Source organism: Caretta caretta, chromosome 6 (genome assembly GCF_965140235.1).
Source record: "Caretta caretta isolate rCarCar2 chromosome 6, rCarCar1.hap1, whole genome shotgun sequence".
NCBI lineage: Eukaryota > Metazoa > Chordata > Testudines > Cheloniidae > Caretta > Caretta caretta.
Window position 1 is genome coordinate 129,504,744 of NC_134211.1, and position 14,419 is coordinate 129,519,162.

The following is a 14,419-nucleotide window of genomic DNA, read 5'->3' on the forward strand; positions in this document are numbered from 1 at the left end:
GTTACGGGTGAGGACAAAGTCACAAAGTTCAGCCACCAGGTTTGCCGTTACATTATCGGGGTTAGTGTTCCCGACGGCTTGTAGTCCATCTTTGTGTGGAATGTTGGTGTAGAGGGCTTCTACATCCATAGTGGCCAGAATGGTGTTTTCAGGAAGATCACCGATGGACTGTAGTTTCCTCAGGAAGTCAGTGGTGTCTCAAAGATAGCTGGGAGCGCTTGGAGCGTCGGGCCTGAGGAGGGTTAGAACAACGCTAACCTCCCCCACCCCCCTGCTGTTCCTCAGACGTTCTTGTCAACTGCTGGAAATGGCCCACCTTGATTATCACTACAAAAGGTTCCCACCCCGCCCCCGGCTCTCCTGCTGGTAATAGCTCACCTTACCTGATCACTCTCCTTACAGTGTGCATGGTAACACCCATTGTTTCATGTTCTCTGTGTATGTAAATCTCCCCACTGTATTTTCCACTGAATGCATCCGATGAAGTGAGCTGTAGCTCACGAAAGCTTATGCTCGAATAAATTTGTTAGTCTCTCAGGTGCCACAAGTCCTCCTTTTCTTTCTGTTAAGTTAGTAAGTAATATAGCTAGAAATGGATTAGATTTCCTTTTGTTAAATGGCTGGTAAAATAGGTTGTGCTGAATGGAATGTATATTCCTGTTTTTGTGTCTTTCTGTAACTTAAGGTTTTGCCTAGAGGGATTCTCTATATTTTGAATCTGATTACCCTGTAAGGTATTTACCATCCTGATTTTACAGAGGTGATTCTTTTACTTTTTCTTCTATTAAAATTCTTTTTTTAAGAACCTGATTGTTTTTTCATTGTTCTTAAGATCCAAGGGTTTGGGTCTGTGTTCACCTATGCAAATTGGTGAGGATTTGTAACAAGCCTTCCCCAGGAAAGGGGGTGTAGTGCTTGGGGGGATTTTTTTTTGGGGGGGGAGACTTTTCCAAGTGGGCACTTCCCCTGTTATTCTTTGTGTAACACTTTGGTGGTGGGAGCTTTTAACCTAAGCTGGTAAGAATAAGCTTAGGGGGTCTTTCATGCAGGTCCCCACGTCTGTACCCTAGAATTCAGAGTGGGGAAGGAACCTTGACAGTCTCTAAGGTGCCACAAGTACTCCTTTTCTTTTTGTGAAATACCCTGTGTTCCAAGTGACCCTTTCCACGGAGGGTTTAGATGGAGGAAGCTGTTCAGCCCAATCCATCTCAAACAGAACAATCTCCAATGCTGTGCAGGCACCTGACAGTTCCCTGTTCTCTCTGTTAAGGAAAAGGAACACGAATCCAGAGGGCCGTACACAGCAAGTGCCATGACTGCAGCTACATTTATGCTGTAAAAGGAGTGCAGCAGAGGGGAAAGCTAAACATGTGTAGCAGGGCTGTGTGAATGTCAGTGCAGCTGTACCATTGACCCTGGTGGAAAAATCCTATCGAATTTAATGGTGATTAAACTAATAGGAATTAAACTAAAATGTAACACACAAAGGTGAACTTGCTAGGGAATTGCTAGTAGAAAGTTGGCTAGATTGTCGGGCTCAACGGGTAGTGATCAATGGCTCCATGTCTAGTTGGCAGCCGGTATCAAGTGGAGTGCCCCAAGGGTCGGTCCTGGGGCCAGTTTTTTTCAATATCTTCATAAATGATCTGGAGGATGGTGTGGATTGCACTCTCAGCAAATTTGCAGATGATACTAAACTAGGAGGAGTGGTAGATACGCTGGAGGGCAGGGATAGGATACAGAGGGACCTAGACAAATTGGAGGATTGGGCCAAAAGAAATCTGATGAGGTTCAACAAGGATAAGTGCAGGGTCCTGCACTTAGGATGGAAGAACCCAATGCACCAGGGACCGAATGGCTAGGCAGCAGTTCTGCGGAAAAGGACCTGGGGTGACAGTGGACGAGAAGCTGGATATGAGTCAGTGTGCCCTTGTTGCCAAGAAGGCCAATGGCATTTTGGGATGTATAAGTAGGGGCATAGCCAGCAGATCGAGGGACGTGATCGTTCCCCTCTATTCGACATTGGTGAGGCCTCATCTGGAGTACTGTGTCCAGTTTTGGGCCCCACACTACAAGAAGGATGTGGATAAATTGGAGAGAGTCCAGTGAAGGGCAACAAAAATGATTAGGGGTCTGGAACACATGACTTATGAGGAGAGGCTGAGGGAACTGGGATTTAGTCTGCAGAAGAGAAGAATGAGGGGGGATTTGAAAGCTGCTTTCAACTACCTGAGAGGTGGTTCCAAAGAGGATGGAGCTCGGCTGTTCTCAGTGGTAGAAGAGGACAGGACAAGGAGTAATGGTCTCAAGTTGCAGTGGGGGACGTTTAGGTTGGATATTAGGAAAACCTTTTTCACTAGGAGGGTGGTGAAACACTGGAATGTGTTACCTAGGGAGGTGGTAGAATCTCCTTCCTTAGAAGTTTTTAAGGTCAGGCTTGACAAAGCCCTGGCTGGGATAATTTAATTGGGGATTGGTCCTGCTTTGAGCAGGAGGTTGGACTAGATGACCTCCTGAGGTCCCTTCCAACCGTGATATTCTATGATTCTATGAATTCACAACCAACCTATTGGATTCTGCAGGCAGGTTACAATTCTCTAGACTAGAATTCTAAAAGCAAATAATTTTTTCTACAGAAAGATTATTGTTCCCTGCTAGACCATATAGAGCTTTTCTAGGTGAGGTAACTCTACTTTTTATCAGCATAAGACTGGACCAGCATAGGTGCTCTCCTGTTCTGCTATAGAATGTGATTGACCACATACTCTAGCAGCGTTCCATAGAAGAGGCATGAGATAGATACCAGTGCTCCAGAAACTGCAGTTTCTGAGTCTTTTCAGGATGCAATTCACCATTTCAATTCTCATCTATGAAGCCTTTTAGGATTTGGGTCCTGTGTATCTCAGAGACCCCAAGTCTCCCAGGGCTATATCCCAGCAGCTGGAGTTAAGAACCCTTACATACACTTGGCGTGGGGGTCAGGAGTCTTGAGCTACAGCATCCACAGTGGAAATCGCCCGGCTGTGACATTTACACGTACCTCCCCCAGCCTTCAGACTTTTTTTTTTTTTTACTATCAAGGTAGATTGCAAAGCCCGAGCATGGAAAGAGGCTTTTTGTAAGGATCAGGTTTAGTGAGTTGACAAGGGAGGGGCTTACATATGGTTGATTTGGGATGCCTAGGTGACACTGGGTCAGTTTCCATTTGTGTGGCAAACAGCCTGCGTAGGCACCGAGAGCTGTTGGATGGGCCCCTTTTTCAAAATAGAAACCAACCTTGTTCCATGACAGATTCAAGGACTTCTCCAGCTGCAGCCGATTTACAACGCTGCCTCCCAGGTGACGACTGTGACAAACAGATTCAAGTTTCAAGTGGCAACTCCACTGTGGGTAATGCTGAAATCCGCAGTCGCGCACCGCTCTGAATGCCCTATCAACCTCCATTTCTCAGCAGCACCCTGGTAGAAACACCCCCGCACACATCACAGCACCATCATGCTGCCACTTTCAGAAGTGACGAAGAACATGTACTCTTTTCTTTTAGCACCAGATGGTGACAGCAACAGTTCGAGAGGAGGCTGTCTTTTCCAGCACACGCTGACCCACTCTGAGCACAGAAATGGTTCTCAGGGGACATAAAGACAATACAAAAATTAGGACTAGAATTCCCAATTGGTGAACATACAATAATCAAATTATTATTTAAAAGTCCTCCTTTTCTTTTTGCAGATACAGACTAACATGGCTGCTACTCTGAAACCAAATTATTCCAAGTAATCATTTTACATCTTCCAGTTTGCATGGGGAGCAGCCCATCACAGGACAGGCAGATTAACACTCCCTGGCAGCCTGGGGTCTCTGGTCTCAGCTGATTGCCATTCCATGTCGATTCTTGTTAGCCACCAACGTGGTTGTTCTAAAACAAAATTCGCAGCACAGTGAAATATTGTGAGTCACATGTTTTGTAGCAATTTACAGCGAGTTACATGAACATTTTACACTGGTTTAATATGGATTTATATTTTCCAGACAAAGTCTGAAAAGAAGCCGGGGGGTGCTCACAGATTCACTTTTGGCTCCACTCTTTGGCACAGTGATTGTGTCAGTGACAAAATATTGTTAGGGGTTGGGTTAAACCTCATTGAAGCTGGAGAGTTTAACAGCCACCCTACATTCAGGATAAGTGAAAACAGCAATTGAGCTCCTTTATAGACTAGATAGCTGGAAGTGTAACCTGCTGCCTTTAGACTGCAGCATTTGACTTTGGCCCAAAGGACAGGAGAGAAAGAATGGGGAGGAGACGTGGATTTTTGTTTGAATACTCCATGAATCTGCACATGTGCAGTGCAGGGCAGGGCAAGAGCTAGCCAGGTCCAGAAACATCCGGCATAGGGGGTTGCAGTTACTGGACGTGCTCAGCAGCAGTTTCTGAAGCCGCCCTGGGCAGTTGTGGGCAGTCTGTCTGGCAGGTCACCCTCTGACAGCTAAGCCAGTCAGAGCACCAGCGGGGAAGGGTATAAGTAGAAGAATTAAAGACAGCTCTGCAGGCTCAGATGCCGACTCACGCAGGCCCAAGAGATGTCTCTGCTCGGAGGGCTGGGCCCCAATCCCTGTGCCACTTTGGATACCTGTCAGTGCAGTTCCAGCTTTACTTACATGGGAATGTTCGGTCCACTTTGGTGTGCTCCAAGGACCTAGAGGGAGAGCGGTCAGGGAGCATCTGCTACTCCTAGAGGTTCAGAGCCCGTGGAACTCACACAGCGCTCTCAGCTAACTGCTCCCAACTGGGATTCTGTCTGAGTTAAAGAAAAACAGGTGCAGAACTGAGTGAGGTAGGGACTTGTGAACTTGAGCCTGATTTAGGAGGAGAAGTTAGTGCCCTCGGGTGAAATCCTGGTCTTATAAAGATGCGGGGAAAGGCTCTTTTCTATACTGACCTGTGCCATTTTGGATAGACGCTACAGATTTCTGTTTCACCAGCAACTGAAAACCAGTCAGTTGGAAAGCTGCTGGCGCTGGAGACGCCAGAGTGTCTGTCTGCTGCCAGGGTTCTGAAGTGTTTGAAACAACCGAGATGTTGCCATTCTTCTTAAGCTCTGAAGAGTCCAGGTGACACATACTCTGTAATATGATCACACTCTAAAGACTGAGAAATCATCTCTGAGAGGAGATTGGAGGCGAATGTCTTCAGATGTGTGTGCTAAAGCACAGAAATGTAAATGCCGTGTTGAAACTTTATATTTAAATATCTGTAACTACATATTTCAGAGTAACAGCCGTGTTAGTCTGTATTCGCAAAAAGAAAAGGAGTACTTGTGGCACCTTAGAGACTAATCAATTATTTGAGCATAAGCTTTCGTGAGCTACAGCTCACTTCACGAAAGTTTATGCTCAAATAAATTGGTTAGTCTCTAAGGTGCCACAAGTCCTCCTTTTCTTTCTGCGAATACAGACTAACACGGCTGTTACTCTGAAACCTTTTAAACCCTGTTATAGTCCTGTTAAGATCTTGACGTAAGTAACTTTCCTCATTTTTTAGGGGACATGACTGGGAAGGTGAATGGATTAGCAGAGCCAGGCCATCTACACTAGCTGAGATATTAGATTTGTACTATTTACGATGGACAAGACAAGGTGAGGCTGAAGTAAAAAGTAGGGCATGCATTCACCGTGTGTGCACAGAGCCTGCCCTGCGGGGATTGCTTCCTGCAGAGTAACCAAGCCAATTCGAAAGCATGTAATGCAAGGCATTGTTCAGAATGCAGGTGTTATGCGTGTTAGTACAAATGTCTAGACAGTGAAGTTTTGCTGTGTAACTTTGGATGTGTGGCACGTCCTGTGCCCACCCCCTATGCTTGACTCTGAGCAACTCAGCATAGCTTTACTGTGAGCGTTGTCACATAGGGTGACCAGATGTCCCGATTTTATAGGGACAGTCCTGATTTTTGAGTGTCTCTCTTATATCGGCTCCTATTACCCCCCACCCCCTGTCCTGATTTTTCACATTTGCTGTCTGGTCACCCTACTGTCACGGATCATCAGGATTGGAACTGTAGCCCTAGGGGGAACCCCTTAAGTGTGACAGACCTCCTTGAGATCTTGCTCTTCTTCCAGTGCAAGCCACGCGGCTTCACCACCTCCTTAGACTGGATCTCTAGGCCTGCAGCACTCCTGCTTCCCACGGTGAGCTCCATTCAGCAAGTCCAACTGCAACAGACACCGGTGGAGACTTGTCCACTCTTCAGGGATTAATGCACCTTGCCCAGCATTTGCAGTGACGCTCAAACAAACAGCGCTGTCACAACAGTTGGGTTAATTCATTAACTGAGACACAGCATAGGATAGTCTAGAGAAATGAAGGTTAAAGCACAGTCCATTCTGGTCAGCCCAGAGCCCAGCCAAGCTGTAGTGAACCCCTTGGTTCAAGCTCTGTCTGTCTCTCCATCTGATCTCCTTCATCAGACTCCAGCCCTGATTCCTTCCAGCAGCCAACTCTTGTCCCCCACTTCACCCCTCACCAGTCCTTTGATCTGCAGCTGGGGAAATGGTGCTCAGCTTCTTGCAGAGAGGTGGAGAAATCCATGTGTTGGTTTCTAAGTATCAATGTCCCGGTGATTGGATTAATCATTGTCCTCATGGATTCTCCATTGGTATGGGGACTAAGGCCAAGACAGCTGGGCAACACCCACACTTACGTGTCTCAGCCTTCCCTGGGAGCAAACAGTCCCCTAGGTTACATTTCAGCATATGGGGGAAACTGAGGCACAAACAGGACTCATATTCCCACTTTGTTACAGTGCCAAATAAAGAAACCTGAGTGACAAGACTGGACTCAGACTGAGTTCTTGGGAAACCAAGTGGAAGAGGTCTCGGGAGAACTCCAACAACTAGTCACATATTTTATACCATTTACAATGTTTTATGTGCATTAATTGTTTGTTTACTTTGGTATACCTAACATCACTCAGGGGTGTGAATAATCCACACTCCTGAGCAACGTAAATTACACCGACCTAAGCGCCCGTGTGGACAGCGCTATGTCATCAGGAGAGTTCCTCCTGCTGGCACAGCTACCTCCTCTTGTGGAGGCAAGAGTGAATAAGCTGACAGGCGAGCTCGCTCCAGGTGACTTAGAGCGTCCCCACCACAAGCGTTACAGTGACACAGCTGCATTGGTATGGCTGCACCACTCTCGTGTAGTTACAGCCTAAGAAACCGTCTGGTGCTCTTTCTGTGAAGCTGAATGAGAGCTGGTAACACCCACTTACATTCTTCTACATACAATAGCCCTGACGTTTAACTCTGTGTAATGCTTTCTGAAAAGACAGCGTTCTAGCCTGTGCGAAGAGATAAGCGGAGGTGAAGGAAGAATGGGAGTTGAACATAGAGTTGTACATAATCTTGCTTCAGCAAGCATTCTCCTATCCCATTACACGAGGTTGGAATAGGAGTTTAGCCATGCAGCCCAAGGGGATTCCACTGTGGTCTGATAAAGGCAGGGGTAGGGGACTGATTAGATTGGAGCATGGTGCCTGTGCAAAGCAGCAGACAAGGAGCAGAAAGCCAAAGACAGAGCAGAACAAACACTGGGAATGTGGCCCTGAGAAAAACTCTAGGCAGAGAGCTTTTGGGGCTGAGTGCTGACTGAAAGAGGCTTGGAACTGAGAACACGGAAACTTCCTCCTGTTTGATTCCTTGTGTGTGCAGAGAAACTGGACTTTGAATATTCTTTGTAAATAAACAGGATTGCATCAAACTGAAGAAAATAAGAGTGGTCAGACCAATGTTCCATCTAGCCCAGTAGCCTGTCTCCAATGCGGCCAGTACCAGAGCGTCAGGGGGACATATCCTTCCTTACTTTGGAGATATCCTTTCCTTCCTGGCTTCTGGCAGACAGAGATTTAGGGTCACCTCAAGCATGAGGTTGCATCCCTGTGGCCATCCTGGCTAATGGATCCTCCATGAACATATCCTCCATGAACGTATCTACTTCTGTTTTGAACCCAGTTATACTTTTGACCATCTCAGCATCCCATGGCAATGAATTCCACAGGATGACAGTGTGTTGTGTGAAAAAGTACTTCTTCTTGCTTGTATTAAACCTATTAATTTCATTAGGTGACTCCTGGTTTTTGCATTGTGGGAAAGGGTAGATAACACTTCTCTATTTACTTTTTCCACATCATTCATGATCTTATAGACCTCTATCATCTCTTTTTTAAGCTGAATAACTCTAATGTTTTTAGTCTCTCTTCACATGAAAGCCGGGTCCACACCCTTGGTCATCTTTGCTGCCCTTCTCTGAACCTTTTCTAGTTCCACGATATCTTTTTCGAGAAGGGGTGACCAGAACTGAACGCAGCACAGGATTTGCTAACCCTTTTCTAACAGTTCCTAACATTCTGGTAGCCTTTTTGACCATTGCTGTTCATTGAGCTGAAGTTTTCAGAGAACTATCTATGACTCCAAGATCTCTTTCTTGAGATGTAACAGCTAATTTAGACCCCATCACTACATAGGTATAGCTGGGATTATTTTTTCATAATGTGCATTACTAGGGTGACCATATGACAAGAACAAAATATCAGGACACATGGCGGGCAGCCACAGGCTCACCCCCTCACCAGGGCTGGCTCTAGGGTTTTTTGCCACCCCAAGCAAAGGAAAAAAAAAACCTGGAGAACATCGGTCAGGACGCGGGACAAACAATTTCATCGGTACATCTGGTCACCCTATGCATTACTTTACACTTATCAATGCTGAATTTCATCTGCCATTTCATTGTCCAGTTTTGTGAGATCCCCCGGTAACTCTTTCCAGTCAGTTTTGGATTTAACTAATTCTGTCATCAATTTCTCCTCCTAACCAAAAAAACATGGAAGGTGCTGAATATTGGCTAACTGTTCAAGTCAAAAAGAGGTAACAGTATTCTAGGAAAAGTGTCCGAAATATACATCTGCATACTCGCTTTTTAGTAACAATGCACTCAAATTCCAATTTCACGGACAGGGAATAGAGATTCCATTTTACTACCCTTTTGTGTAGGACATGGGGTCAATGCAAGTGTAAAGGTATCCTGCTAGGAACACATTACATAGTACTCTGCCATTAAATTGCAGGCTCCTTTGTGGGTAACAATGGGGAATGGATGACAGAACTGCTTTATCAAAGCAACTCATGCTGATGATTATGATGTCACCATGACTAATGTCAAAAAATCTGCTTCTGTTTCAATGTTGGTTACCAGCAGTGCTGGTGTACAATAAAGAAAAAGAGAGAGACAGACACAGCACAGAGACATCTAATCTCATGCTTCAGAGCCCAAGCTGATCTGCAGGGACCAGAAATGAATTTTAATTATTCCTTACATCTGCCCTTCTCCTCCACCAACATACTCCATGCAGAGCATTTAGCTTCATGCATGTTGTAAAGGACTGGTCTTCCATCTGAATGAGCCAACTACTGTCCATAGCATGAGGCTGGCTAGCTTGTCCAGTAGTTTCATGGGATATGGCAAGTCCTATGAAACACCTCTGAATTTAACGTACAAAAAATAAAAGAATCAGATCACTTTCCCACCAAGAAAAGAAGGAAGCTGGGAGGGGAAAGGAACTACCGTAACAGAGAGAACTCTGAGAAGGAGGCATTTACAATGGATGAAAATATTTTTGCTGAAAAAATGTGGCAATCAGCCATAATGCTTACAGGCTTTTTTGTGCCTGGTCATGTAGTGTGGAGAACTAATTCTCAAAAAGTTGACCCTAGAAGGAACATGACCCTTGAAATACTGCCTAAAATCATAGAAACATACAGAAACTGACCCAATGATGATGCACTCCAAGAACAGCACAGCTGAGAGGATGGTGGAAGTTGTGCACAGAACTCACTGGGGATTAGGATCTGTGTCTCCGATATCACCAATTCCATTGCCTGCATCTCTGCTATTCAGCAGCTTGAGAAGGGATTTTGTGTGACCATCCAGGTAGGAGGAGGGCGTGACAAAGAAACCACAAATGAGTGCAGATCAGAAGTGTTACAACAACTTATTATGGAGCGTAGCTATTCTTCACATCGTTTGATGCGGAGGACTTGGATATTGGTGCATCTCCTCAACTGAGACAGGACCTTCAGTGTCGTAAGATACAGAGGAAACAAGGTGACAACTGAGTGTGTTGAGGAGACATTGAGTTGGGTTGGTGGACTGGGGGAAGAGGGGGTATTTAATAGAATTTTTTTAAAAGCGCTGTCTTTTACCCAGTTTATCTATAGGAAATAACGTTCCATTCCAGCTGCAATCTGCCTTCACTGACAATTGGAGCTTTTAGGTGAGCTGTTGGCTGAGGACAGAATAGGCGTAAATAATAGGCGTAAATAATCCAGGTCACTTGAATCAGCGGCAGCAGCATCTCTGAAACGCCTGAGTACTGAAAGCACTGAAACGACCCTTGGTAAACACTGGGAAATGACAGGTCTGATCACGCCAGCCGAAGCTTGTGAACACCTTAGCAGGCGAGAGAGAGGAAACAGTCCAGGGGGAGAAAGACACATGTGAAAGGTTATAGCAATAAAGCTAGAACAGAACCCCTCACTGCAGTGCAAATGCAGTGTGAGCCACAGAACAGAGTCGGGACACACATTTAAACAAGGTGACCTGAGGTTTATTCAAATATTAGTTTGTTACAGAGCTGTTGGCGATGGATTCTCATGAGCTCACTGCAACGTAGAGACACAAGTGACAAACACGCTGTGCAGGCCAAAGACCTTATGCCAGAAAGGACATAAAATGAGCCCTGCAGGGTTTCAATGCTTCCTCTACAGCAGATGACACCATCACGAATACCTGAAGTTGTCCCGGAGTTGCAGCAAACCCGTGCTGCAGGCCTAGCTCACCATCGTGATGGACAAATCCCTCCCATCTGGATCTGAGTAGGCACATGGTGAGCTGAGACTTCTGCCTTTCCACTAAACTCTGCTCACTTTATTGCAGCCTCGTCCTCCTAGCTCACCTCCCTGCAATTCGCCTTTCATCCACCTAATGCAGCCAGTCTGCCACCTCACTTGGTAAGTCTCTGGGGCAAGGACTAGCCTCTCTATTACTTTTTGGGACAGCACCTAGCACACTGAGCTCTGCTGCTAGCTAGGGCTTGCTAGGCACTGCTGTAATGATCATCATCATTATCATCCCTGTTTACAACTGTCCTTGAGGAAACACCTGAAATCTTTTGTAAAACAGGGGGAGGGATGGACTGAATATGCTGGAGCCATCAGGGAGCTCCCTCCTGTAGAGGTCCTAGACTGAGCTGGCAGAAGGTAAGCTCCACAAACTGGAGAGGCTCCCATGACTACCCTTATCCAGCCTGAGTTTCAGGGGGTCTGGATCCTGCGGGTGCCCATTGAGATCAGTGGGAGTCGGGGACGTGCACTGCTTCTGAAAGTCAGCCCCGTGGTGCCTGCTTCCATTCAGTGCCGCTCTGGGGGAGCCAGTTATCTCAGGGGAAGAGGGATCAGGATTCCCCGCTGGAGGTTTTCCTTTCCAATCTGCACATCTAGCCCATCTCCGCTTGAGATCTTAAATATGATTGTGTTTATTTTTAAAAGCATTTCAATCCCCTTCCCTGAGACTTTCTTCACTGGCCCGAGCCCTGTGCTGCAGACAGACTCGAGTATCCATGTCATTCATATGAGGCTGAAGTAGTCAGAGTGGCAGATTTGGAGCACACTAACAGAATGCTAAACCTTACCTTTTCTTCCCATTCAATCTGAATTTATGAGGTACGCTGTAGCAAAGCACCCACGCAACCTTATTTCCCCTGCCATCTTTCAGTCCTCCATAAAATCAGGCCGACACCCTGCTTTACGCTGACAGTAAAGTAACCACGGGGGTGACCCAGGGCCAATGGGGGTGAATTTTTCAAGACCTTCTAAATTCTTCAGGAGCCCAAGTCCCATTTTCAAAAGTGACATCAACACTTAGGCCCTGAAGTCATTTAGATTCCTTTGAAAATGTTACCCCTGGGCTTACAAAGACCTTCTTCCTCAATCAGCTAGACCAAAGGAGAGACTATTTTGACTTTAGGCAAGGATCACTTTGTTTGGAGAGCAGTGAGGATCAGGAGTGACAGAAGCTTCCTAAAAGTGGTGGGGGTCACTGGTACCTGAACCAGGGCCCTGCTCCCCCGCCGCCCTTTCCCCATGAGTCCCCACCCGCTCTGCCCCCTCCCCCTCCATCATTCACCCTTACGGCCAGTAAAAAGTGATGGGTCCATGACCCCCCTGTTCCTGCACCCCTGGTGAGGATGCCACCCACTGTCAATCTTAAAACCCCACCCCCACTGCCGTCAGTGCTGACAATCGAGAGCTGAAAGCCGGGTAGCTCCCGCACCTGTTAACCTGCCATTTCTTTGTTCTAAAACTGTGCACTGTCGCTACTGAAGCAAACAAGAGTCACTTTGCGGGAAACCTTTCTTCCAGCAGGAGCGTAAGTTGTGGGGACAGGATCAATTTTCCAGTTGTTTTGTCAAACGCAATCCAGACGAGCCCACCTTATAAACAATTCATGGCCTTGAAACAGAGAGTCTTAGTTTCAGCCACAAGTTGCAAGGAGCCCGGGCCTCCTTGTTCACCGACCTCCAAGTTTGCACAGCAGTGGAGAGAGCATCTTAAAAGGGAATTTTTATAAGTCACAGCATGTCTGGCATTTACCTTTACTGAACCCCTTTCAACCTGTTTTCAGAGAAGTGTTCCTGCCGAGCTCCTGCAGCTCTCCAGCATGATGTACAGCGAATTAAACAGAGATCGAATCCTGGAAAAGCTGCGAGGGCACCGCCTCGGAGAAGAACCCGGTAAATAAACAAGAAGCAGAGTGGGAAATTATTAAAATATAGAAAGGAAGTGGGAATATTTATAGCCCTCTGCCTTGAAGGAAGGCCTCCAGTGCCTGGAGAGTAGAGATGTTTTGCATATGAACTTTCTCATTCCCTGGATCAGCTTGTCGAGAAGGGCTTTTGTTTGTTTTATATTTAATTCACTGGTTTACTGCTGGAATTCTAACACTACAGGCAGCCAAATGTCACTCAAGTTAAATATTTAAACATTTGGAATTGTAAACATATGGTAAATTAAACACAGAGAGCTTCATGTGAAGTGGGGATAGTCAATGTCAAAGTAATTTTGCAACCTTAAATCCAGTGATGTCATTTGAATGTAGAAAGCCCCACAAATGATCCTGCCTGTGTGCTTGGGCAGATTTGGTACATCTGGTGTACAGATCTGGTCACCCCATCTCAAAAAAGACATACTGGAATTGGAAAAGGGTCAGAGAAGGGCAACAAGAATGATGAGGGGTCTGGAACGGCTTCCATATGAGGGAAGATTAAATAGACTGGGACTTGTCATCTTAGAAAAGAGAGACAATTAAGGGGGGGAGGCTATGATAGAGGCCTATAGAATCTGGACTGGTGTGGAGAAAGTGAATAAGGAAACGTTACTTACTCCTTCACATAACACAAGGACCAGGGGTCACCCAATGAAATTAATAAGCAGCAGGTTTAAAACAAACAAAAGGAAGTACTACTTCACACAATGCACAGTAATCCTGTGGAATTCCTTGGTAGGGGATGTTTTGAAGGCCAAAATTATAACAAAGTTCAAAAAAGAACTAGATAAGTTCCTGGAGGATAGGCCCATGTGGAAAATTAGGAGAATAATGAATCCCAAATACAATGGCACTCACTCTAGTTGTGAAGTGGTCTCTACTGTGGTGATGAATGCTATCGAAAAGCCTACAAGCTTTAGCCCCACTCTCCTTAGAGAAGTGCTATGTGTGCAGTAAACACTAAGCAAAATAACCCAGGGAAAAAACACAGCACATGCCCAGCAAGAGCTGTGAAAGTCTCCTGCAATTATCTCTCTTCCAAAATGGGGCTCCTATCTACCAGTCTTCATACATAAAACGGCTGATGTTTCAGGGGGGATTGTTAAAAGGGCAAAACCTAGAGATTATTCAGCTCCTCAAATTCATACCATTCCAGCTGTTTTTAAAATGTTCCTTTGGACTATTGCTTTTTCCTGGTTTCAATGCATTTCTGTAGCCATGAAAAGGAGCAGTGAAATGTACAGAAAGTTTCCTTTAAAGGAATGAACAAGCATATCATGGGTTGGATTTTCCCCCTCAACTCACACACAGCTGTTTCCATACATCTCAATCCTACCTCCCAATGACCTTGCTATCCCGTTCCAAGTGGTTTCTTGAAACCTCAGTTGTTTCATTATGTGCACAGATGAGGAAAAAAACCATAGTTCATTGATAATTGTGACTTATGATTGGAATTTGAACCTGGGTCCCAGAAGCAACTTACACTACCATCCAGCATCTGTCCATTTCTCAAAATTAATAGGCTAGCAATTAAAGGCATGACAT

At 45.7% G+C, this 14,419-nt stretch overlaps 1 long non-coding RNA gene across 1 annotated transcript; it reads left to right on the forward strand.

Annotated features, from left to right (window-relative positions):
• Positions 1-10,686: 10,686 nt before the first annotated feature.
• Positions 10,687-13,143, forward strand: LOC142072379 (uncharacterized). Its single transcript, XR_012668778.1, has 2 exons — positions 10,687-11,061; positions 12,734-13,143. It is a non-coding gene; the product is annotated as an uncharacterized LOC142072379 (long non-coding RNA).
• The last annotated feature ends 1,276 nt before the right edge of the window (positions 13,144-14,419 follow it).